Here is a 25,264-nt window from a genome sequence, read left to right as displayed (position 1 = left end):
CAAAATTTGTAACTCTAATCAAAAGACTACCTATCCTTTTCTAGCATCCATGGGAAATGTAGTGAAAAACACGGATCAGAAAGTTGAACTGGATAATCTCAACTCCACCCTTCCCTTTGTTTCATTTTCTTTTGAAATATTGGAAATTTAATTCTTGACACTTTCAAAGTGCATTCACATTATATGTGGGCTCTATAGTAATTCTTGGGCTAAGTTGGACAGGAATCATTATTTCCATTTCAAACATGAGGAAATGGATAACCGAGCACAAGTGTTAAACAGTGGCAGTCCTCAGCTATACTGATACCAGTATATCAGAACTTACTGTTCTTTATCCTGCTATAATGGCCACAGTGTACAAATGTGTAACGTGGCCATTAGTGTAAAAGTGAAATGTACAAACTGTGTGTGTGTGTGAGAGAGAGAGATCCAAAGATTTTTATTTTATTTTTAATTTTTATCTTTTAACCATTTTTATTAAAGTACAATTAATTTACAATGGTGTATTAGTTTCAAGTGTACAGAAAAGTGATTCAGTTATAAATACACATACACATATATATTCTTTTTCAGACTCTTTGCCATTAAAGGTTATTATAAGATATTGAATATAGTTCCCTGTGCTATACAGCAGGTCCCTGTTGTTTATCTATTTTATACATAAAAGTGTGTATACACTAATCCCAAACTCCTACTTTATCTCCTGTCCACCCCCCACTATCTCCTTTGATTACTATAAATTTGTTTTCTATGTCTGTGATGTTATTTCTACGTCTGTGATGTTATTTCTATTTTGTAAATAAGTGTATTTGTATCATATTTTTAGATTCCACATATAAGTGAAATCATATGATATTTGTCTTTATCTGACCTCACTTGATATGATAATCTCTAGGTTGACCCATTCATGATGCTGCAAATGGCATTATTTTATTCTTTTTACGGGTGAGTAGTAGTCCATTGTATATATGTACCACTTCTCTATCCATTCATCTGTCAATGGACATTTAGGTTGTTTCTATGTTTTGACTATTACAAATACTGCTGCTATGAACATTGGGGTGCAGGTGTATTTTTGAATTGGAGTTTTCTCCAGATATATGCCCAGGAGTAGGATTGCTGGATCAGATAGTAACTATTTTTAGTTTTTTAAGGAACCTCCATACTGCCCTCCATAGGCACTGCACCAGCTTACTTCCCCACCAACAGTTTCTCCACACCCTGATAACCCATGGTAGTTTTAATGTACAACTTTTCTAAGCTGACAGCAGAGTACTAAGCACATGCCTATGCTCACCTCAAAATGCCAAAAGGAGTTGAAGTAACTCTGCCATTGAATCACTGGAGCCCTATTGGTCACAATACCCAGTCTAAAATAATAAGCAAAACTTCAGCACCTCCAGACCGGAGGCCAGAAAAACCTGTAGATGCTTAACTTTGGCGAGTCTCCTGGGAAGGTTCCTGCCAGGGATTGGGAAGACAAAACCCAGGGAATGACGATGACTCTCAGTATTAATAAGAGTACCTCATCCTCTGGCATTCCAAAGCAACTCCTGGCAGACTTACTATTGTTCTGACCAAAGTCTATTCTAATTGTCATGGAAGGTTACAGGGCAACACCCTACTCCTGTAACTCCACGAGAGTCAAGCCCAAGAACCAGAATCATTCCTACTTGGGCTTTGGACACCTGTCAAGATACAGTGTGCACTTGCTGGACTATAACCTAATATACTGATTTTATAAATTTAATGAGCACAGTGTCAACCTCTTATGTATCATTTACCCATTCGATGAAGTAACAAAGCCAAATTATCCTTTCAGAGTACTTCAAATGTGAAGGACCTGAATCCAAATTCAGATATCACTAACAATAAAAAGGAGATTTTCCAGAACCTCTGATGAATGAAAATATTCAGTTAGGCTCTTTTATAAATATACTAATATCTTATTATTAAAACACACCTTTAAAATGTTATGACTCCAACAGTTTTACAAATCATAGTCAATCTAATTAAACAAAAAGTAATTATTTTCATTTTCAAGTGTAAAGGATTGTGCTTGGGGATGTAGTCACAGATCAAGGAGGTAAAGACAAGGAAAGGGTTTTTTTAAATGTTCTGTTAATTCAACTTATCACTCTACAATAAGGTGTAGTAGGCAGAATAATGGCTGCCCCCCCAAAAGATGTCCCCATGTCCGAATCTCCAGAACCTGTGACTATGTTACATTACCTGGAAAAGGGCAAAAAATATTGCAGGTGTAATTAAGGTTGTTCATCAGCTGACTTTAAAATGGGAGAGGGCTCTGGATTAAGCAGGTGGGCTCAATCTATTTTCACAATGCTCCTTCAAAGTGAAAGAGGAGGGTACAATCAGAGAGATCATGTGTGAAAAGGGCTCATACTGCTGGTTTTGAAGATAGAAGAATGGAGCCATTAGCCAAGGAATGCCACCAGTTTCTAGAAGCTGGAAAAGGAAAGGAAACACTCTCATCTAGAGCCTTCAGATAGAATGTAGCCCTGCTGACACCTTGATTTGAGCTCAGGGAGCCCATTTCAGACTTCTGACCTCCAGAACTGTAACGAAGGAAATCTGTATTGTTTTTAGGCCACTATGTTTGTAGTAATTTGTTACAGCAGCAATAGGAAACTAATAGAGAAGTGGTGGCTCCATGTCTACATGTGTGTTTGCAGGTGTGTGCACACACTCCCATGTATGTTCTCCTTACAAATGCATGTTTTTTTAAATGTGAAAATTTGTCCTCTTACGATTTCAGGAAAATCAAATCAAGTAAGATGGAGATGACATCATAATTTGCTTCTTCGGACTATGAAGCTTCAGAAGCATTTTATTTTTTTTTTTTCATTCACACATTGGAGAGATTTATTTCTTTTTTTGGCTGGGGAGGTTTTTTTTTTTTTTTTTCCCCAAAGTTGAAAACCATTATTTTTTTTTTCAAGTAGTCTTAATTGTAATCAATTGTTATTTCCCCAATACATTTTTTTTCCTACTGTATAGCATGGTGACCCAGTTACACATACATGTATACATTCTTTTTTCTCATATTATCATGCTCCATCCTAAGTGACCAGACATAGTTCCCAGTGCTACACAGCAGGATCTCATTGCTAATCTTTTTTTTTTCTGGTTTTTTTTTTTTTTTCCATTTCTTGGGCCGCTCCCGCGGCACATGGAGGTTCCCAGGCTAGGGATCGAATTGGAGCTGTAGCTGCCGGCCTACGCCAGAGCCACAGCAATGCGGGATCCAAGCCGCGTCTGCGACCTACACCACAGCTCAAGGCAACGCTGGATCGTCAACCCACTGAGCAAGGGCAGGGATCGAACCCACAACCTCATGGCTCCCAGTCGGATTCACTAACCACTGCGCCACGAGAGGAACTCCGCTAATCCATTTTAATGTTAATAAAGATTTCTGGCAGCATAGACACTAGGACAGGATTGTCAGCAATCAACACAATACACATCTGATCATGGAGTGAATGGCACGCTCCAAACAAGTGCAACTGGATCATTAAGTGGCACTAAGGACCCCAGCAAATGAACCTCCTCTGAGCCTTCTGCAGAGGGACAGCCAGTGCAGGGCACCACAGCACCCAGTTTCAATAGCAGTTAACCTGGCAGGTCCTAAAGGACTCCAGGTGCCAGCTTTGCCAAAGGAGGAAGGGAAAGGGCATGCGCATGTGAACATGTGCAGCCACGTGTCCTTCTAAGACACAGATGCCCAACAAGTAACAGGCCTGAAAAAAGGCCTGAAAAAAGAGGATTCAAAATGGTGGACAATGGGGATAACACTGGCATGGCAGGTAATCAATGCACTTGCGAGTGGGGCACAGCCAAAAATGTAATACCTCTCCATCCCCTGACATCAGCTGGGCCCCTGCGGAGCAACTCAAATCAGCTGAAAGTTATCACATCAGAGTCTCAGGCTGGAAAGGCCCTCATGGTCATTTAATAATACCATACTTCCAAACACAGAATTCCTGTTATGAAACACTTCAATCAACTGGAGACTCGCTGATTTCAAAGGCAAATCATTCTATCCTTAGAAATTCCTAGGTTTAACTGTGAGATCATTCAGTCCATACTTTCATCCTACAGACAGAACCTGGGAATAGAGAAGTAACTTTTCTAAGACTACACACTCAGGAAAGACCAGAGTTGGAAGCAGAATCTGTGTCTTCTAATTTTGAATCCAGTGGATTTTTCACTCCATCCTACGGCCTCTAAGAAATAAGCACGATACACTCTCAAGCCAAATCAGTAGTGATGTGTGTGTGTGTATGTGTGTGTGTGTGTGTGTGTGGACCATGAGTCTATATGTCGTGAAGAAACCAGGTTGCCAGTGTTTCCACTCCTAGAGTCGGTAACTGAGCACCAACCAGTGGTGTCCAAGTGGACATATTCACCTTAACTACCAGCCCACTGACATTTTAAGAGACTAACACATTGCTAGGCAACAGGCCAAGAAGGCTGGGTCCTATAGTGAAAGCCATTTCTGCTAGGTCACAAAAGTGGACAAACTCAACCCAGGATTCCACAAGCCAGACCTGCTGACCAGTACTCATCAAGAGACTTGCCATTTGCTTGCAACTAAATTTGCCCCATCCTTCCCAACCTGAATTTCCATCTGAGCTCCTAGCTTCCATATCCACTGTTCATTTACAAAGGTCTATTAAGGCCCAGTCCTCAACATGGATATATAATTAAAGAGACAAACAATTGGAGAGGGAAAGCAACCACGTGAGTGGGAGGGAGAGAGGGAGCACAGAGGACAGATTGGCCAAGTTTTCCTAGGGCACAATGGAGGTCAGAGAAAGCTTTATGAGATAGTTCTAGATAAATCTCTCAGTCACACTAGTCCTATCTTTTCCAGCAAAGTCACCCCTTCAAAGAACTGCAAACCATGCAAACACTATGAGAAACAGAATCTTGGTGGCAGTGAATCAATCAACAAACAAATGCCTGATCAGCACCTGTGGGTCTTCATGCTGTTCTGAATGCATTGTGGGCCATGAGCTGTGGTGTAGGTCACAGATGTGGCTCGGATCTGGTGTTGCTATGGCTGTGGCAAAGGCTGGAAGCTAAAGCTCTGACTCGACCCCTTGCCTGGGAACTTCCATATGCTGTGCATTGGCCCTAAAAAGACCAAAAATGAAAATAAATAAATGAATTGTGGGTTATAAGAGGAATATGAGACAAGGCCTCTGCTTGGATACATTTATAGAGTTATTAAAATGATGAAACATATATAAAACATTGCATATAACTGAAATATATGCTGATTTGAAAGGAGAATGAAAAATGGAAAGAATGAGGTATGACAGAATCTTATATAGACTATGTGGAATCAGAAAAGGGAAAATTGGGAGGAAAGAATTGGGAGGGTGGGAATAGCATATACACACTACTATATACAATAGATGATTAAAGGGAACCTACTATATAGCACAGGGAAAACCTACTCAATAGTTTTTAATATTCTATATGGGAAAAAAGAATGGATATATATGTGTGTATATATACATATATATATACACACACACACAACTGATTCACTTTGCTGTACACTTGAAACTAATACAACATTGTAAGTCAACTATGCCCCAATAAAATTAAATATCACAACATTGTAAGTCAACTATCTAGACTTTGATAAAACTTTTAAAAAGGTGTGGTGGGGGGGATCACAGTAGGTTGATGTCATCAGGGAAGGTTTCCTAGACAAGACGGTGGTATCCTCCCAATGTAGGGTAATGACACCCTAAGATCTATGAACCTGGTCTCCGCAAGAGCAGTAATCACTTCTGTGCTGCTGAGGACCATATCTTGTGTTCTTTTGTATACTCTATAGGTAAAGACGAGGAAGATAACTTATGTTCAAGAAGGAGTTGATACTGACTCTTAATGAATATGGCATTTCTTTTCTTGGCCATCCCTAAAGACTAGCAGAGTGATCTGCACTGAAAGTAAACATGTTCTTTATTTTAAGGCAACATCGGCAGCCAGCTACTAAAGCATCGCCAAAGAAATATGGCTTTTCCTCCTAGCCACAGTATACTTCACTCAGGCTGAATTCGGCCCAGATGTTTCATGAGTAAGGGCCCCATGAGGAGCCACCAAGAAGTGGAGTCTTCTTGAACCTAGGAAAGCAGATATGGAATACCTCACACTATTCTTTTCTTCGAGGAACTTGTGTGAAGTTGTGGCATATTAGTGAGGCTTCAATGAGAAAGAAAGGACCAAAGCTAACTTAGAGTTTTTATCCAGAATCTTTTCTAATGTTGTTTCTGATCATCCTCACTATCGCCCTGGGACAACGTGGCCACTCCAGTATTTGACCTACATTTGGCCCAGTACCACCTGCCAACCTACCAGGGTGCTTCTCTCTGGGCACTGTCTCCCCTCTTAATCTTTAGTCTTTCAGATATGTGGCATCAGTTTCTGCTGTGTCAGTTCAGTTGAACTTTTATTTGCTAAGATGTATTGAGTGATGACAAGCAAGATTAATCTCATTAAATAATGGAATCAGAGAATTTAGACATATAAAGGAAATTTAACAGCTCTAATAGCAGTTCAGACCTCTAACCTCAGGCAGTTAATACAACCTTAGTTGCAAGGAAGAAACAACTAAGCCTAGGAAATTACATGATTTGCCCGAGGCTAGTCAATGGAAGAAGAGGAACTAGAATTCAGGTCTCCTGCTTCCTAACTAGAGCTTTTTCTCTACATCCTTTCTGTGCACCAATGCATCATTCAAATTCAGCTGATCCCTCTTACAAAGTGACCCGTAATTCCATATTTCAGAGATCATATTTCAAGAGAGGTAATGTACATAAATTATATACAAATAAAATTTACATTCAGCAAACCCCAGATTGTGCACCTAAAACAAGTATTATTATTCCAGCCCTCTGGTTCAAGGCTTAGTAGAGTTTGATGCTATTAAATATGCAGGGAGAAAACATTTAAGTCCTCAAATCTATCCCCCTGCTGCTAGAACCCATATAGAAGATAGTCATGCACTGTACCTAACAGACTGAAATGGCTGCTTGAAATCAGTTATCAACATGCAATTCTGGTCCCACTAGGGACCACTCCTGTGCTTGGGTTGGCATTAATGATTTCGCCTGAAGTCTATTCTGCCTTTCTTGGTTTCCTCCAGTCTGTCCCTGCACCTTCTAAGTAGATACTGAAATCATTCTTTGCTCTAGTTGGACATCCTGTGTCACTATTGAGTTGTCACTATTGAGTCATGTCCCCAAATTCCAAAATTTTCTCTTCCAATTAATTAAACTCTTCATCTTCCTCAAGGAGAGCATATTCTCCAAAGGAAGCTGCAGAATGCTTGGGGAGGAGCACTGGTGAATGCAGCTCCCCACAATGACAGATCATCATTTGATGTCCAAATTCAACCTATAATATCTCCTGACTTGAACTCACCATCACAGACTTCAACAGGTCAATCTTTAAGCACATTTCAACTAAATCCTTTGCCCCCATACCAATTCCCTTTTTCTGGGTGCTCTTCAACAAATATTGACAAATTTAGCTTTGGTTTTCTAACTCCACAATGTTTAATTAATGAGCATCTGTACATAGTTTTCTATGTGGACTTACAGGTAATCTCATCTCTTCTTGCTTATTGTACAACAGAATTCCTTAGGAGCAGGAATGGAATACAGCATAATTTCATACTGGAATATAGCATAATTTCCAGAAGGTAAACATACAGGGCCAATTAGTATTTATTGAGTACTTTACTATACACATGGTACTATGCTAAGTGCTATGGGGGATGACAATAAATTGAATCCTTTATTCCCCAAAGAGGTTTCCTAATCTAAATGGGAAAAAGCAACACAAAATAAATAGATAAATAAAATGTAAATAATCCAAAGAAGGAATGTGACACATTTGGCCACTAAATAACTGACACCGGCAATAGAAGTTTAGGACCAGGAAAATATGTGCTCAGGAGTCAGGAAGGAGGGGATTTTTCATGGAAAGATGATTATTGGCCAAATGAGGGAGAAAGAGGAAGGCATTTAAGGTCATGGTAATGTGAAAAGAAGAATGGAAGTGGGAAAAGGTCAGCGAATGAACAGACCACTCAGAAAGTGGTGAGAGACACTTCGGAGGACAGTTTGGGTGAAATCAGAAGCCTCCTTGAAGGCCATACTAAGTTACTTCACTGTCTTTTAATGTCTTGTAAGAGCAACGGCATTTACAAGGGGCTAACTCCATCCACAGAGACTCCCAAAGTACAAAAGAGAGCTCAGATAGGAGATGGCTAGCAGGAGGTACCATGCGGTCCTTGGGAACATGCAGGGAAGAAGCTAAAACCAGCATAGAGTGGAGATTTAATGAACCATTTGCAAATGACAAACCCACATGCACAAAACGACAAAAAAACTCTCTCCAGCAATAAGCATCACATCTTATCCTTATTTCTTGTTCACAGTTTACAAATTCTCATACTGTCTTTGACTGTTCTGTTAACTCCTTCTAAAAATGATCTCCCCCCGTGTACTGGGAAGCCCACTGGAACAGGCCTCAAGAGGCCCTCTGATTTCAGTCCCTGCTCTTGTCCCCATTTGCTGTGCTCTAGGATTTGCATTCCCACCATCACTCACTCTGTCCCCAGCTCCTTGGAGGCCTCCAACTGTGGTGGGAGTGAGGGAACTCTGACCCAGCTGATCTGTGGTGTGTGCCCTCAGGGCTTCTCAGCCACACCTCTGGGGATCCACAAATCATTCATTGATCTATTCCTCATCTACACTCGAAGTTGGCAGCGAGGCCGGAAAGGATGGAAGTGACGACCCCTTACTCTCCAATGGACGGGGGCAGCGGCTGTCCCAGCCACTCCATCCAAGAGCTGATTAATCTTCCAAATTTCCCGAGGACAGCTTGTAATTCAAAGGCCACAGTCCCGTTGATGGGGCACTGAAAGAGGGTTTTGTTTTCCACAAAAAGGGAAATTGAGGTTTCTGTGGTGAAAGAGAAGGATGTGGAATCAGCCACGTAATGGTTTATTCACAGCCTGACCCTCCCCCAACCCACAGAGATATTGGAACTGAGACTCCTCTCTGTCATGAGTCATGGGCTCGCACGGGCCTGGGGGACTTAGGAAAGAAAACACCACCAGCCCAGGGGGAAAAGCACTGGGGGATAAAGATGTGATTCACAGATGGAAGTATATAGCTCCTTGACTTTACCGTGGAGAGACAGGCCTGAAGCCAGGGCTGCCGCGATTGAACAGAGCCAAGAGGGCCTCTCAGAGGCCAGAGTGGCTATCACTTCTGGGGCTTGTTATTTGAGCCCACCACAGCTGACTTTTCCACTGACATCCCCAACTTCCAAATTAATTATTTACTTATGAGAGATTCGGCTTGGCTGTGTCAGATAGAAATAGCAGGGGTGTAGTCTTAGCTCACCTGGGTGGGCACTGAAACTTAAGTAAGAGATGCCCTTGGGACCACATGTCCATCTTCAGGAGAGAGGAAAGTTACCTGCTACTTTTTTTTTTTTTTTTTTTTGCTTTTCAGGGCTGTACCAGCAGTATATGGAGGTTCCCAGGCGAGAGGTCTAATTGGAGCTGTTGCCACTGGCCTATGCCACAGCCACAGCAACACCAGATCCGAGCCGAGTCTGCAACCTACGCCACAACTCATGGCAACGCTGGGTCCTTAACCCACTGAGCAAGGCTAGGGATCGAACCTGCATCTCATGTTTCCTGGTCGTATTTGTTTCCGCTGCGCCACAGTGGGAACTCCCTACCTGCTATTCTTAAAGGTCTCTACAACACGTACACCTTTTTTCCTCATCTACATCTGGAAATAGAAATGGAAGGAGGTACTAAGGGCCTCACCCTGGGAGTTGGGTTGTTTTTTTTTTTTTTTTTTTTGATTAATCTTTTTCTTGGCCTAAAATCAGAATCCTAGGAGGGAAAATGTATTCTCTGGTTCTGGTTTGTCAGGGTTTGAAATCATAGGTGAAAGGGTGCCAAGCTGTGCTGCTTCGAGGGCCGGCGCAGGAGGGGCCTTGGCCCTCACTGTGAGCTCTGTTTGCCTGCAGAAGGACAGGTGTTAAGTTACATGCTTGGGGAATGTGAGCGCCAGGAAGGGACCTGGTGGGTGCCAGCCAAAGCAGCGAGGTCAATACCTCCTTCTGTACCAGCTCTTCCTGGAGACCAAAAAAACAAACCATCCCTTGGCTTAAGGTTCCTGAAAAGACCTGAACTGTTCTTGTTTATTGTTCTAAGAGGCTGCACAGCACTTCTTTTTTAAGTAATCTATTTCATTGAATTAAAGACCTCAGAAAGGCAGCAGTATATGCAGTGAGAGCTAAATAGGAAATGTTTACAGAGCACTTGTGGCTAGTAGTAAGGGTCTACATAAATGCAACATGCGATATGGTTGCTCCCGTCAAAGGCTCAAGGGTGAGAAACAGCAGGCCATGCATTCTGACAAACATCTTTACTGATTGATCTATTGTGACACAGGCTTTGGGTTTCCTCCTTCGCTGGATGTCCGCTCAGCCCACCAAGTTACTGTGGCGAGGAGTCTGTGATTGCACAAGCAAAAGACAGCAGGGGCTATAGGGCAGGCAGCCTCTACAGTCAAGCTGCAGCATGCTAAAGAAAATAGAATCTCATAGACCTGCTCATCTTCAAGGAACAGTAAGGTAAATTCCAAGAAGATCATATTTGGATACAAAGTTCAATCATCCAGTTCCCATAATGAGGATATGTGATCATCTACTCAAGTGGTAATTAAGTACCTTAGGTCAGTTCTGAATCTAAATCCTCCACTCGGAGGTCAGCACAATGCACACCCACCAGGCACATCATACATCAAACAGGTCCCAACAGCCCCAGCACAAAACCTGAGAGCGCACACCTCACAAACACACACAGGCACATACACCCCATTAATAAAGAAAACATGTCAGAAGGGGGATCAGAGATGGCATAAGGAAGAGGAAAAGTAGTCCTGCCAGACGTGATGGAGATTCTGGCTTTTAATAGGGCAAGAAAGCAGAGTGATTGTGATGATTCTTAAGTAGTCTCAACAGACATGGAACTTTCTACATTTCATGTTGGTAACACACTGACCAGGTAAGCAGTATTATCCCCATTTGACTGATGAGGAAAAGGAGGTTGAGAGGCAGTGAGTTTATCAAGTGGCAGAAATAGGAACTGGACCAAGATCAGCCTGATTATTGTCAGTTCCAACCCTTTCCCTTTATCCAGTTTATAAAGAATTAAAGGATTTGTGTGTGCTTGGTATGGCTGTGTGTGTGCATGTGCATGTGTGTGTGTGTGAGAGAGAGAGAGAGAGAGAAAGAGAAAGGGAAAAATATTCTTTATCTTCTATAATCAGTATATCTTCATTCATCCAGGGTCTTGGTCTAGTAAAGTAAAATATAAAACCACTATGAGTAGGATTTTAATTCACAGCTCAAAGTTATTCTAAGCTTGGTTAGACAGAGATAAACCTGGAGCCAGAATCCAGGATTCTTAGCTCTTAATTCAGGGCCACTGGACAAAAGCCTTCCACACAAGGACTGTGACAATCTCAAAAACTTCTCTGTGGACCCTGCTTTCTGTCAGGAACACATCAATTAGACATGTGGTGCCTCTCTCTCCTGGGGTTTTGCAGAAAAAGCAGGACTTTTACAGAGCCTAATAATCTGGGCTGGCTTGAGTGACTTGCTTGACCAATGGAATGTGGCAGAAATGACATTTGTTAATGTGAGGCCAGTATATAAGAAGCCTTGAAGCTCCCACCCAGTTAGTTCTCTTGGAAGGATATCAGGGAAGAAATCCAACTATGCTGAGCCTGACATGCTGTGAGGAAACTCAAGTCAGCCATGTTGAGAGGCCATGCAGAGAGGGCAGAACCCAGACGGCCCCAGCTGTTGCAGCTGTCCCAGGCCAGGCAGCAGACATGCCTGGCAGACATCATGCGGGGAAGAGCAGCTACAGCTAGTCACAAACCCAGCAAACCCATGCTGTCCCTGCTATCCTAGCTGAGTTCCAGACCATTGAGGAACAGGAATGAGCCATTCCCACTATGCCCATCCACAACATGGACAGCTTAATAAAATGGCTTTTAATGCCACTAGATTTCAGTGCAATTCACTATACAGCAGTAAACAATGTCTTCTGCATAAAGGGCTCCCACCATGATCCAACCATCCCAAACTCCTGGGACCACCTGAGCCTTCTCTTCCCCAAACCCCACCATCTTCTCTCATTGTAACTCTTGGTGTCCCTCTTGGACCAGTGGACAAGGCCAAAAGAAAAAGTATCAACTGAGAGCCTGAAAGAGAATAGAGGCAAAACAGGTAGCAGATGTCAAAATGCCTTCCCCTTGTGGGCAGAAGTCATACCTTGAGACCCTCTTGGGTGCACAGACACAGGTTGTGAGCACATGAAAAGTTCCTGGAAAAAAAAGGAAATTCTAAAAAGGCACATAGTCAAGGAGACAACTGGGGAAAAGAAAAGCCTTGAGTGCGAGAAGAAACAGCTCCTCTCTGCCTCCCTCCCTCAGGCCCCACATACCACCACTGGGAGGTCTCCACATCCACATTCACAACATGCTCCCAGGATTCTCTGCGGCTCCATCGTTCAGGATGGAGCAGTCACTCCCTGCATCCTTAAGGATGCCAGCGAACTGTGATCTCTCCCTTCTCAGGCAGCCTACTGAAAGTTTATCTTACTTTTTCTCCTAGTTTCCCATGTTGGTCTTAAGCCTACAACTAGAATAAAAATTGCTTGAAGGCAGAACATATATAACTTATAGGTTATAAATTATATAATTATATAATTTACCTTCTTTCTCTACAGTACCAGGCCCAGACCTGAACACAGTAAAGCAAGTCGTATTCACTATGTGTCCAGAGACTGATATTTAGTTCCACCCATAGACCAAGGGCAGATTATGTCCCAGCCTAACTATTCTAGGGTTCTGCAAATGTTCCACAAATTTTTTTTTTTTTGAAGAACTTGACTCACATGGATACACAGTTGTACCTGATTTTATAGGCATGCTTCTGGAAAGATTGGTCTACACAGCAGTTTCTGCATCCCTTATTCACAGGCTTCTGATCCCCAAACTCCACTGGAAACAGGCTTCCAAAAGTCACAGTGAGCAATGTTACTAAGGCCTGTGCTACATAAGCACACATTCCTGGGGCTCTTGGAGTTTCTCCTGCTCTGGCCTGGTCACGCTTTGCAAAAATTCTTCTTCTGCTTATCTCTTAAATGTCTTTAATCCCCATGGTCTTTCCACAGCCCTCAGACTCTACAAGTTACCCAGGCAGATTAAACCACACCCACGACTTCCCTTGAAACTTGAAACTCAAACAGGAATCATACACCTTAGCATTCTTTCCCCTAACCAGCTTTTCGTTATGAATGGTGATATCCATTTACCTAGGAGATAACTTAAATTCCACCTTTTCACTCAACAGCTACATCCCATTAGCCAGAGTTCCACAGATTCTGCTTGCTTAATGCCTTTTGAATCAATTTACTTCTGATGACGTCTCCTGTCACCAGGGTGTTCAGGTTTTTATCATGTCTCACCTAGACTATGCCAAAGGCTTCCAATCTCTCTCCCCTATGGTCTGCTCTCCACATGTCTCTCCACCATGTGACCTGCCCAGAACATAATTCTGTCTGTGTAATTTCTGTATCAAAAATAAATCAGAGTTTTCAGGATAATGTTCCACCTCCTCATACACAAGGCCCAAGAACATTTGATGCAAAGAGTGAACTCTAGCGCCAGACTTCACAGGTTCAATTCCAACCTCCACCTCTTCCTGGTACAGTGACAGACAAATGGCTCAGTGCTTCCAGAAGTGCCTCAGTTCCCTCATTTGCAAGGAGGAAATAATACTAGTAATTATCTTCTAGGGTTTCTGGGCATGACATGAGGTATACATGTGAAGGGCTTAGAATCCTATCCAGCACATGATAAGGATGCAATGAGTATTAGTCATTATCTGCATTTTTCTCACTTCTCAGACCCCACCTCTGCTCCCAACACACACTTTGTATCACTAATTCGAGCAGAACAACTTGTAATTCCTCTAACTAAATCATATAGCTTACTTATTTATTTATTATTTTTTAATATGATTTGTCAAAACCGTTATTTCTTCTGGAAGGTCCATCTCCTTCTTAGTTCAACTGACACCTCTTGCTCCTCAAAACATGCTCCAAGGGTTACCTTCTCTTCTAGCCCTGAAGCTTTCTGTTCAGTGCATTCAGCATATTCTTTTATAATTTCCACTTTATTTGCTAATCTCACTCATGTTTATGTGATTCTTTTTTAACATATAGTTGATGTATAATATTATGTGTTTCAGGTGTAAGCACTAGATATTCACATTTTTTTTTTAATTTTAAAATTTTTGTCTTTTGAGGGCCCCACCTGTGGCATATTAGAAGTTCCCAGGCCGGGGGTCGAATTGGAGCTGCAGCTGTGGCCTGCAGCTTCTGGCCACAGGCACAGAAATGCCAGATCCAAGTCATATCTGTGACCAAATCTGCAGCTAGTGACAACACAGGAACCTTCACCCACTGAGTGAGGCCAGGGATAGAACTGCATCTTCATGGACACAAGTCGTGTTCTTAACCCACCGAGCCACAGTGGGAACTCTGAGATTCAAAAATTTTAAGGTTATATTCCATGTATAGTTACTATAAATATCAGCTAAATCCCCTAGGTTGTACAATACATCTGTATAGCTTATTTATTTATTATTATTTTTTAATATAACGATTTTTATTTTTTTTCATTATAGCTGGTTTACAGTGTTCTGTCAATTTTCTACTGTACAGCATGGTGACCCAGTTACACATACATGTATACATTATTTTTTCTCACATTATCATGCTCCATCATAAGTGACTAGACAGAGTTCCCAGTGCTACACAGCAGGATCTCATTGCTAATCCATTCTGTGAAGTAAGTCAAAAAGAGAAAGACAAATACCATATGCTATCACTTATATCTGGAATCTAATACATGGCACAAATGAACCTTTCCATAGAAATGAAATTCATGGATTTGATGTATAGCTTATTTATTTTATACATAGTTTGTGCCTCTTAATTCCTTGCCCTATTCTTGCCCTTCCCCTTTCCCTCTCCCCACTGGTAACCACTAGCTTGTTCTCTACCTCTGTAAGTCTGTCTCCTTTTTGTTATATTTATGAGTTTATTGTATTTTTTAGATTTTCACATTTAAGTGATACCAATACAATATTTGTCTTTCTCTGTCTGACTTATTTCACTTAGCATAAAACCCACCAAGTTCATCTATGTTTTGCAAGTGGCAAAATTTCATTTATTTTTTTATGGCTGAGTAATAGTCCATTACATAATACCACACCTTCTTTATCCATTCATCTATTAGTAGACACTTAGATTGCTTCTATATTGTGGCAACTGTGAATTATGCTGCTATGAACACTGGGGTGCATTTATCTTTTCAAATTAGTGTTTTAGTTTTATTTATATATATTTCTAGCAGTGGAATTGCTAGGTCATATGGTAGTTATATTTTTAATTTTTTGAGAATCCTCCATAGTGTTTTCCACAATGGCTACACCAATTTACTTTCCCAAGAGTTCCTTTTTCTCCCATTCCTCAGCAACATTTGTTATTTACGTTCTTTCTGATGATAGCTAGTCTGACCAGTGTGAGGTGGTATCTGATTGTGGTTTTAATTTGTATTTCTCTGATGACTGACAAGGTTGAGCATTTTTTCATGTGCCTATTGCCCATCTGTATGTCTCCTTTGGAAAAATGTCTGTTCAGGTCTTCTGCCCATTTTCTAACTGATTTTTTTTTTTTATGTTGAGTTGTATGATGAACTATTCATATACTTTGGATTTTAACCCCTTACCAGTCATATTATTTGCAAATATTTTCTCTTATTCAGTAGGTTGTCTTTTCATTTTGTCAATGGTTTCCTTTGCTGTGCAAAAGCTTTTAAGTTTAACTAGGTTCCATTTTGTATTTTTGCTTTTAGCTACTTTGCTTTAGAAAACAGATCCAAAAAAATATATTGCTATGGTTTGTGTTAGTTTGTATGATTCTTGAAGGAAGATGACATGTCCTATTTGATGTTATATTCTCAACACTAAGAGCAATGAATTCCTCAGAACCCAAACTTATCGATTGTTAGTGGAATAAATAAATGATCACTATGACATTAATAATAGGTACCTGGATGCACCTTAAATTTGATTACTTGTACTTTAAAGCAGTGCACTTCCCAAAACATGCACGCCTTCTGTAATTTTTAATAGACTGCAAATAAATCCAGCACAGAGAAATGTGATGACATTCAGAGAGATGACCAGTTCTGAGAATCACAAGTTTCTAATAGTGAATAGCTACTAAACATACCAAAGGTTTCTACTTCTCCCTATCCCCTGACTGCCCCGCTCACTGGAATAAATCAGACAGTACAACATAGGATTCGGAGTAAAGCAGCCAAGCTGTACCAATGTGATCACAGTGGAGAGGAGGTCCACGATTCGGTCTCTCAGAATCAGGATATCCTTAAGTAATGAGTCTTGAATGAGAGAAAAGAAGACTGATTTTTTTTTCTGAGATAGCCTTCATTCATTCTGTAGACTGGACCTCATTACTGGCAACAGAACAAACTAGGGAATGCATTAATGGTATTTCTCAGGATCTCCCTCGAATTAAGTCTCTTTTTTACTGGATACAAGAGATCTGGGTTTAGTTTCAGGTCTTAGAAAAGTCTCTAGCATAGTGTCTACATTTTAGGGTTAGATAGGATTAAAGGGCAAGGTTACAAAGAGGAAAACTTTAACCTGATAAGGGAAATAGCATCCAAGCCTGGAACTACTCAACAGGGGAAAGGCCACTCACAAATAGAGGCCAGCTATGTGTGTGTTGGGAATATCAGCATGGATCCATTTCACCTGCAAGGGTCCAGTTTTACAAATGTGATGGAGATTTCAAATTTAAGGTGTTTTGAGAGCTTGGTGAAGACACAATAGGCATTGCTTCAGCGGTTCTTGTTCTCGAGGCACTTGGAGGGAACAATCTGTATACCTCAAATCATATTGTTGGAAACCACTAACAGAGCTCATAGAGGGAGTCTGCCTACTAGCCACTCTCCTGAATTCAAAGGGGATTCTGGCCTTCAGTGCACAGACTGCCTCTAGAACAGCAAGTTTCTTATCTAAGTGCATCTTCATAAGCCACACAAAACACTCAGCAACAAATCCTTAAAATGCTTTCCAATGAAAAGGAAAGGATGATAAAGCCCTTGAATATATGAACTTCAAGAGACAGCATTTATAATAATCTCTTACCCCAAGGTGGGCAACAGGAATAAGGACATGGACAGTAAAACCTTAAAAGATTGGTTTTGATGGGAACCAAAATAAATACAACACACACAAGCACATATCCCTACCTACATCCTGACCAAAAATTTGAGTCAAACATATATAACTCTTCCTGAGCGCTAAAACACTGAGTGACCCAAACATTCCAACTTAATAGGCTTCATTCTAGTTACCGAAATGAATATTCTAGTAAAACATCTCAAAGAGAAGGATCTGAAAAGTGAGACTGAAGCATGTTCAGACTGCTAAAAAAAAAAAAAAAAAAAAAAAAAAGCTGTTAACAGGTTCTATTCTTACACTTGGATAATGCTTTAAAACTCCCAAGGTCCTCTGACAGTCATCACCTCCACATCCCCTCCTCCTCACTAAGATCAATAGCAAAGGAATTTATCTCCCTAGCTGACCCGAGAATGTGAAAGCAGAAACCAGAGTGGGAACATGGCTGTCACACCAACAACTGAGTTGGGCCCTTTCATCATGAGCTCTTCTCCACATACTGTTCCAAACACAAATTATGGAACAGAGGACAAAACTGTGTGGTCTGAGGCCATTTGTTAAAACAAGGCCTTGTGAAATCTTCGTATACCTTAAACATTAAAAAAAAGAAGTCAGGTGCAATCCACTTGGAATCAAACACTTCATGAAATTTAAAAGCAAATTTAAATTAAAAAGCAATTACATATTGATGTTACTGATATTATGACCTCTGAACTGCAAATGGGAGAACCATATAGTTTTAGGATTAAGAAACTGAACTTTAAAATCAGACCGAGCTGACTTCATATATTAACTTTCTTATACACAAGCTATATGCCATTTGGTAAGCTAACTAACTGCCCACTTAGCAATTATTATTAACTTATTCATAATCTCTTTTAATAATTTCCAATTTTAGAGCCTGTGACAAAGCAAAATTTCTACCTTCCTTGAAAAGAAAGTTTGTTTCAAGGACTTTTTGGAACGAACTGAAACCAAAAGCTTAAAAGGTCACTTACAAATTAATTTGTAACAATTCACACTAATTAATTGTTAAAGTTTTAAACTTTTATAAGAATTTTATGAAGCTTTAGGGTGGTCCCTGAATTGACAGGGGGGAAATTCTCTCCTGAATTAAAAAGAAAAAAAAAAACTTGAGAGTGGAAGGAATCTTTCAGTGACCTACTCAAGGTTCCATGAGGGTACCCAGCTCTGATTTCCTCCAGGCTACCTGAGAACCAGAAGCAACCCACCCCCTTTGAAGCTTCTCACACTTCCCTCCCCACCCCCAGGCACTGTCACCACCCTGGTACCCTTTCTAACCATAGATTTCTAAGTAAAAAAGGAAATTGCCTAAAATTGAAACTGCTTTGGTCTATTATTGGCTTTGGTGGCTGTGGGAAGAAATTGGAGGAGGGGTAGGGGTAAATACTGATGAAAATACTCTGAGTCATCACTTCCTGGAAGAAGTGGCAGTGAACCCAAAGTTGGCTGGGGAGTCAGGGGGCTGAGGCCAGGTCCAACTTTGCCACAACCTCAGAAGGTACGGTGGGGACGTCATTTAACTTCTGTGGGCTGCCCTCTGCAACATGACCCTCACGGCCTTCCCAGTCCTACATTCTTGTCATCTGTAAATACTCCAGCAATTAAACTCCCAGGGCTGCTCACCGTCATCCAGGAAACCTAAATGAACTTGCACCCCTGAGCACTGCAGCCATTCTCACAAGCATAAGCAGATAGGACGGAGCAGGGAGAAGGAGCAGCTGGCTCTGGTTGAGTCAAGAAACAACTGCTTCACTTCCTAACCCCTTCCCATGCCCAGACTCTCCCATCCACACACAGGGCAGCCCAGCCCTGCTATATAATTCTCTGGTCAGTGCAGGGTACCCCACTAGGAAATAACACCCTGGGATAGCCGGACCACTCGGATGACCACTTTATATCCTTCCTTAGATGCAAGGTTATATAAAAGTATTCACTAAACCGTGAGCAGATACAGGTGACTGTAAGATTTAGGTTTTAAAAGAAAACAACCTTAACAGCACAGAACCAAAGTGACACATTGCTTTGCAATCTCCTGGCCTGCGTGTGCACCTGTCTACCATTGAGAGGAAGGACGCGCCTCTTCTTTGTCTGATGCCAGCTCCCAGGGGCAACTACTAACCCCTCCACCTAAGCAGGCCCTCATGACCACGTGCTGGATGAGTGAGTGAAGAAATAAATGCTGAGCTGCCCAAACCAGGAGGCAGGGGAGGATGGCACATTACACTGCTCCCTGAACTCTGTAGTCACTTTGGCTTCCTGCGTAATTTAATATAGTCTCTCTCCTTCATGTTTTCTCTCTCCATCTCCAGCCCCCACCCCCATGCATTATGTGGCCTGACTGAATACCACTCAAAATAGTTTCTCATCTAGAGGAGAAAACAGGAATTTGCCACTTGTCTGCCTCTATTCTGTTGCCTGTCAGCCTTTAGCAAATATTTCAATTCTGGGTCTTTGCCTGCTGCTAACCTTTCTCCTTTAACCTTTGGCCCTGCCCTTTTCAAATCCTCCAGGCTTTACCTTCTCATCTTTCCAGCTCAGATACTCCACCCCAGAGCTGACTTCTCTGACTATTATGTTTAACTAGAGAGAAATATGGCAACACCCCTAAATCAATCAGAGTCAAAGGAGATCTGCTCGTATGATCAAAAGATAATTAGACACATCTGCACATCAGGGTGGGCAGGATTCTTCCTATAGCTGGGCTTCCACTGTCACTGGCCTAATTTTGGCCTCCCAACCTTCGGAGCCTTTTTTTTTTTTTTTTTTTTTTTCCTCTAACCACTTCTACATTCTTACTACCTCAAGTGGGCAGGTCACTAAGATTAGAGGCTCAGGGTTGGCTGTCAGATGTGCACGTAAGATGGCGATTGTGTCCACCGGGGCACTGAGGATGCAGAGCGTTGCATGTTTGGCTAAATCGCTTAACAGTTCCCTTCCAAATCCCTGTGCCTCCTTCTCCCAATCAGTGCAAGGACTCTGGTTCCGGCTAATCATCTCCAGCCCGCATCCCACACTGGAACCACTCACACTTACCATCCATCCCATCCTTGCCTGCGTCCACCAACACATGAGCTGTGCTATTCCATGTATTTCTGCAAGTTTAGGGGCAAAGTGGGAAATATTTAAGGACCTTTTCTTTTGCAATGACCAGTCTGCAGTCCAATAGCATACCTTCCAATGCAATGAACTGTGCTGTCTCTTGACTCATTAGAAATGAGACCCCCAGGTCCCAGCCAGCATAATGCAGGGTAAATCATGTTTAAGTAACCACATAACTAGTGGGTCAGTTTTATGTTTTGTCTTGGCTGCAACCATTATTTAGCTGGGTTCTCAAAGTGCCTGCCAGTGAGGCTTTCATGTCAGGCCAGTATTAAAAGACAAATGTTTTCTCCCTGCCCCACACCCATTTTCAGCCGCTCTTTTCTGAATGCTGCATGTACAGGGCATCTAGGAATAAAGCCGCCTTTATAAGCTTCTCCTAGACAGAGCCATGTCGGTTCAGGGGGATTCAAGAGAGAAGTGCCAAGCTGTAATAAAATGCACCAAGCAAATAGGCAGGCTGACTTCCATGCAGTGGCAATGAGTGGCCACAGTAATCCAGTGTCCTGTCTTTTTTGAGCACCCAGCCTTATGAGGACTAGAAAGGATGTTTTTTTCCAGACTGTCACTGATTGGCCGTGTGATCTTGGACAAATCAGGAGACATCCTGATCTGGACTCTGTCCTCATCTGTAAAAGGAAGATTGCTCTGATGATCTTCAAGGTCTCTTTCAGCTTTAATATTCTTTATGTGTATCCATCAAGCACTGGAAGCAGTCTGACCCACTCCAATGGATGTGGTGAATGCCCCCTACAGTATAAAAAAAGGGGTCTTCTGAAGAGATAAAAGCACCGACTTTCTTTATGAACAGATTTTGCCCAGTATAAAGGAAAGTGAGAAGAAGAAAAGAAGGTAAAGCAGGATGTCCTTTTTTTCAAAGGGGAAATTAAAGGTGCAGTGGCCACATAAGTTGCCAGCATCAGAGAGAAAATAAATTACTGGTGCTGTTTGACTGAAACACAGAGGAATACCAAATTTTGTCCCAGATTATCTCATTACATCATCCCTCCCATAGAATGGTGTGATGATAAGCAAAAGGAGCATCCTTGCCACTTAATTTTTGTAGATGGGTCTTCACCATTTTTCCTAGGATGCCAGCATGGACATCCTAGGACTCTGGCACGAGCGTCCTGCTGACCACACACCCTACACAATCTTCTGTCTCCCACACTCCCTCAGGCAGAAAGCCTTCAGGGGTCACTGGACCAAATAACCACCCATCCACCCATGACTGTCAGACCTTTGATCATCCCATCCACAGAGCATGTGGTGCACCTCATGCATCACTTCTACTCCATGGAAACTCCCTATGGACAGTGGTAATGGAGGTCACTCAGTCTTAGATCTCTACAGCATCATGACACCTCTTGTCTCCAGTAGGTTCACTGTAAACACTCAGAGAATGATCTGGAGGTGAAACAACAGTATCTTGGACATAAAACGATTTGATTACACTGGTGGCGTACATCACCCTAAGACATCTCTCTCAACTTTTAACTAGGATGGAAACTGCCCTAAATGTGTTCTTCCTCTTACAGAACACACACCACCAATTAACAGCTCAGAAGTTGAGGTGCTGCCAAGGGGGAGAGGGAGGGAGTGGGATGGCCTGGGAGTCTGGGGTTAGCAGATGCAAACAATTGTATTTGCAGTGGATAAGCAATGAGTTCCTGCTGTACAGCACAAGGAACTATATCCAATCACTTGTGATAGAAGATAACATCAGAAAAAGAATGTGTACACACACACACAAACACACACATACATTTTGTTACATAGCAGAAATTGACAGAACATTGTAAATCAACTATACTTTAATCAAAATAAAAGTTGACGCAAAGATGGGAGAGAAATCAGAGCAGCAGGGGACTCCTTGGAGAAGTAAGGGGTAGGAGCACAAAAGGCCATTGGAGATATTGACTAGAAATGCCCCAGAACAACATGAACTGGATCTCCCAGGATTCTTCTCTCTCCTTCTAAGCCCAGAGCCCCATCTATACCAGCCCCGCAGACATCAATGTCACAGCATGCCAAGACACACATACATGTCCACTCAGATGCCCTCTCACAAACACATGTCCAGACACCCTCCAGTTGGCAAACAAGTGACAGTATGCAAATTATCAGAAGCCACAAAGATTTGCTTCGGTGGGGAGCCTGAACAAACAAGGAACAATTTTGCAAGTGGCCACAGATGGCTTAGCTTCTCTGCTTACAATGGACACTAACAAGATTTGCCATAACTAATTCATTCTTTCACACCACTGCCCTGTTCCCCTACCGTCTGAGGGTGGGGGAAATTCCCCATCGTGGCCATATACGTTTTCATTCCTTTCTAACACACACAAAAAAGTGCAACTTGTTCCTCCTCATTGTATATGAGTAGACCACAATTGAAAAAGGGTTGAGAGAAGATGGCAGTGGGAGCAAACATATGCTGGCTTTTTTTCCTCCCATTCCCCTTGTCTGGAGAAGGGGTGGAAAGGCAGTGAGTCCAGTCCTGAGCTGGAGAACTCAGCAGTGGCAGAGGAATGGGTGCAAAGCATAGCAGAAAACAAAACAGACAGCTGGAAACAAAACTCCAAGGCAAAAAAAAAGCTGAATTTAGGACCTTTGTGCATAACTTAGGCTCTCTATCACTCCAGGCACTTTCTAATCAGCTTCTCATAAGTGTCTCTAACACAATCAACAGATTCTTAAGAAAATATCTGTCTCTAAGTCACAGGAATCAAAATGCTGAAAGTGGTTCCTTCTTACCTGCCCGAAGCCTCTTTCGGCCTCTTCAGTGTGGTAGCAAAAACCAAGGACACATGGTCTCTTCTTCATTGGTTTCTGCAGTGGACCTCTGCTTCTTGTCCACTCTAGGCTGGTATCCCTCTGATGCTGCTCTATTGTGATTTCCTAAAGCAACTCTCTGCAGACTCCCCCATTCTCTTCTCCCCAATGTGGAGAGGCACCAAATCTTTCTTCTCACACTCAGGAAAAAGTCAGATCTCCCTAATCTGCTCCTCCCCACACCCACAAGATTTCAATGCATTCCAGATTTCCAGCCCAAGGGGTTCAAGGCATACTCCCTGACCCCCATCCCTGAACAAAGGCTCAAGCAATGCCCTGGCTACTTTTCCCTCCTGCTCATGGCCTCTGCTTCCTTCAAGGCCCATTCAATCCTCTGCTCTTTCTCCATGTTCCTCTGGATTCTTCACATGCCCCAGCATCTGGCCAAGACAACCGTCATGCTTAGGCCTAGCCTCCCCAATAAGACATGAAGGGGGGGCTTCTTTGGATGTCAAACACGTCGGAATAAACTGGGAGCAATGGCTTTGCCCCCTGTCACCTGCCCAGGTGCCTGTTTGATTTCCCTCCTTTTTCACTCCTAGTCAATAAATCAAGGGTGGCAGAATACGCCTGCTTTTTTCTCCAATAAACATGCATTTCACATCTATTCAAAAAACTACTCACATTACTATACTCATGATCAGATCAATTCAAGTCCATATTTTAATATGTCTCCTAGTTAACTGAATCAGTATTTATATGGGGACTTACTTGAATATCAGAGTTGGGAAAGACTTCAGTATCTCCTGCTTCAGCCTTTATTTCAAGATGTGAGCCCTAAGAATAAGAGGCAGTTAGGAAACACAGGCGGTGAGGGGCAGAGACTAATCTCCTGCTGCTAGCCAGGGCTCTATGGCATCACATACAATAGCTATCTTCCCAGAGGCCGGACTCATGCATTCATGTATGTGCACATGGCACTGATACTCTCTAACACACACCAAATCACACTGCCCTCTTAGGCTCGGGCAGAGCTCCTCGGAAAAAAAACATGACAACAGAAGGCAGTATGTGACTGTGGGTCCTCCTCTGATGTTCTCTTGATTTGACTTGGATCATCTTCTCAAATATGTGTCCTCCCCTCCAGCTCTGCCTCCACTGCTGGCAGGCTAGCCCCATCCCCCATCACCAGCAGGGCTGTGCTCTTCTGAAGAAGAGAATCTCCAAGGAGTAGTCATGTTGCCCTGTGTTAGATGAGATGAGATGAGCAGAAGCAGCCACTGCTATGCAGCAGTCAGGCCCAGACAGAGAGGACTCTGACGCAGGTCTGATATTGGGAGCAAAGGTCGGCTATCAGTTAGAAATGAAGCCAGAAAGAAAGCCAGGCATCTAGAAGTTCAGCACCTGCTATCCCCCTGGAGTGAAGGGCACATAGCTGGTCCAGCCCAAGGCAGCCCTTCTCCAGGCCCACCTGCACGGCTGCCGCTGGGGGAACAGAGGCAATGGCTTCCACACTAGTGGACAAAGCCACCAGTCCCTCAGGTGGAACAGTAAGCACTTTTGAGAGAGTACAGGACTGAGGGCCAAGCTTGTCCAGGAGTGCCCACTTTCTCAGGGGTTGCTCCATTCCTCCTCTGCACAGGTCATCTGGACTGAGCACACCTTTCAGAGGCAGCCCTTCCTGTAACCTTAATGCAGATGCAGCCCATAAGCCTGGGAGATTTTTCCTTGCCACCCCTCCCTCACCTCAGACGCCATCCTTCCCCTCTCCCTTTGCAGGGCAGCTCTCACACTGCCTCAGCCCCTGCACCTCATCTGCCTCAATCCACCAGAGATTTCTACCTCCATCTCCTCCACTACCTCTTTTGGATTCTGCTCCCTCTCCCAGTATGTGTGATGTGACTTTTTTCAGGTTTCCAGCCAACGTTGCTTTTCTCTCTTCTTC

The 25,264-nt window shown here is 42.5% G+C and overlaps 1 protein-coding gene and 1 long non-coding RNA gene across 6 annotated transcripts in view; both read right to left on the bottom strand.

Moving 5' to 3' along the window:
• Positions 1–25,264, bottom strand: part of SETBP1 (SET binding protein 1) — a 370,608-nt gene that overhangs the window by 311,140 nt on the left and 34,204 nt on the right. The window lies entirely within an intron of this gene.
• Positions 2,883–9,633, bottom strand: LOC146406262 (uncharacterized). The gene is made up of 2 exons (XR_014808094.1): positions 5,054–9,633; positions 2,883–3,294 (listed from the first exon to the last, which is right to left on the bottom strand). It is a non-coding gene; the product is annotated as an uncharacterized LOC146406262 (long non-coding RNA).

This window comes from Sus scrofa, chromosome 1, assembly GCF_054392235.1.
Source record: "Sus scrofa isolate SSC_HxYL_T2T_F1_AM1 chromosome 1, Sscrofa_HxYL_maternal_Yorkshire_Landrace_v2.0, whole genome shotgun sequence".
Taxonomy (NCBI): Eukaryota; Metazoa; Chordata; class Mammalia; order Artiodactyla; family Suidae; genus Sus; species Sus scrofa.
This window is presented reverse-complemented; position numbering and strand designations above follow the sequence as displayed.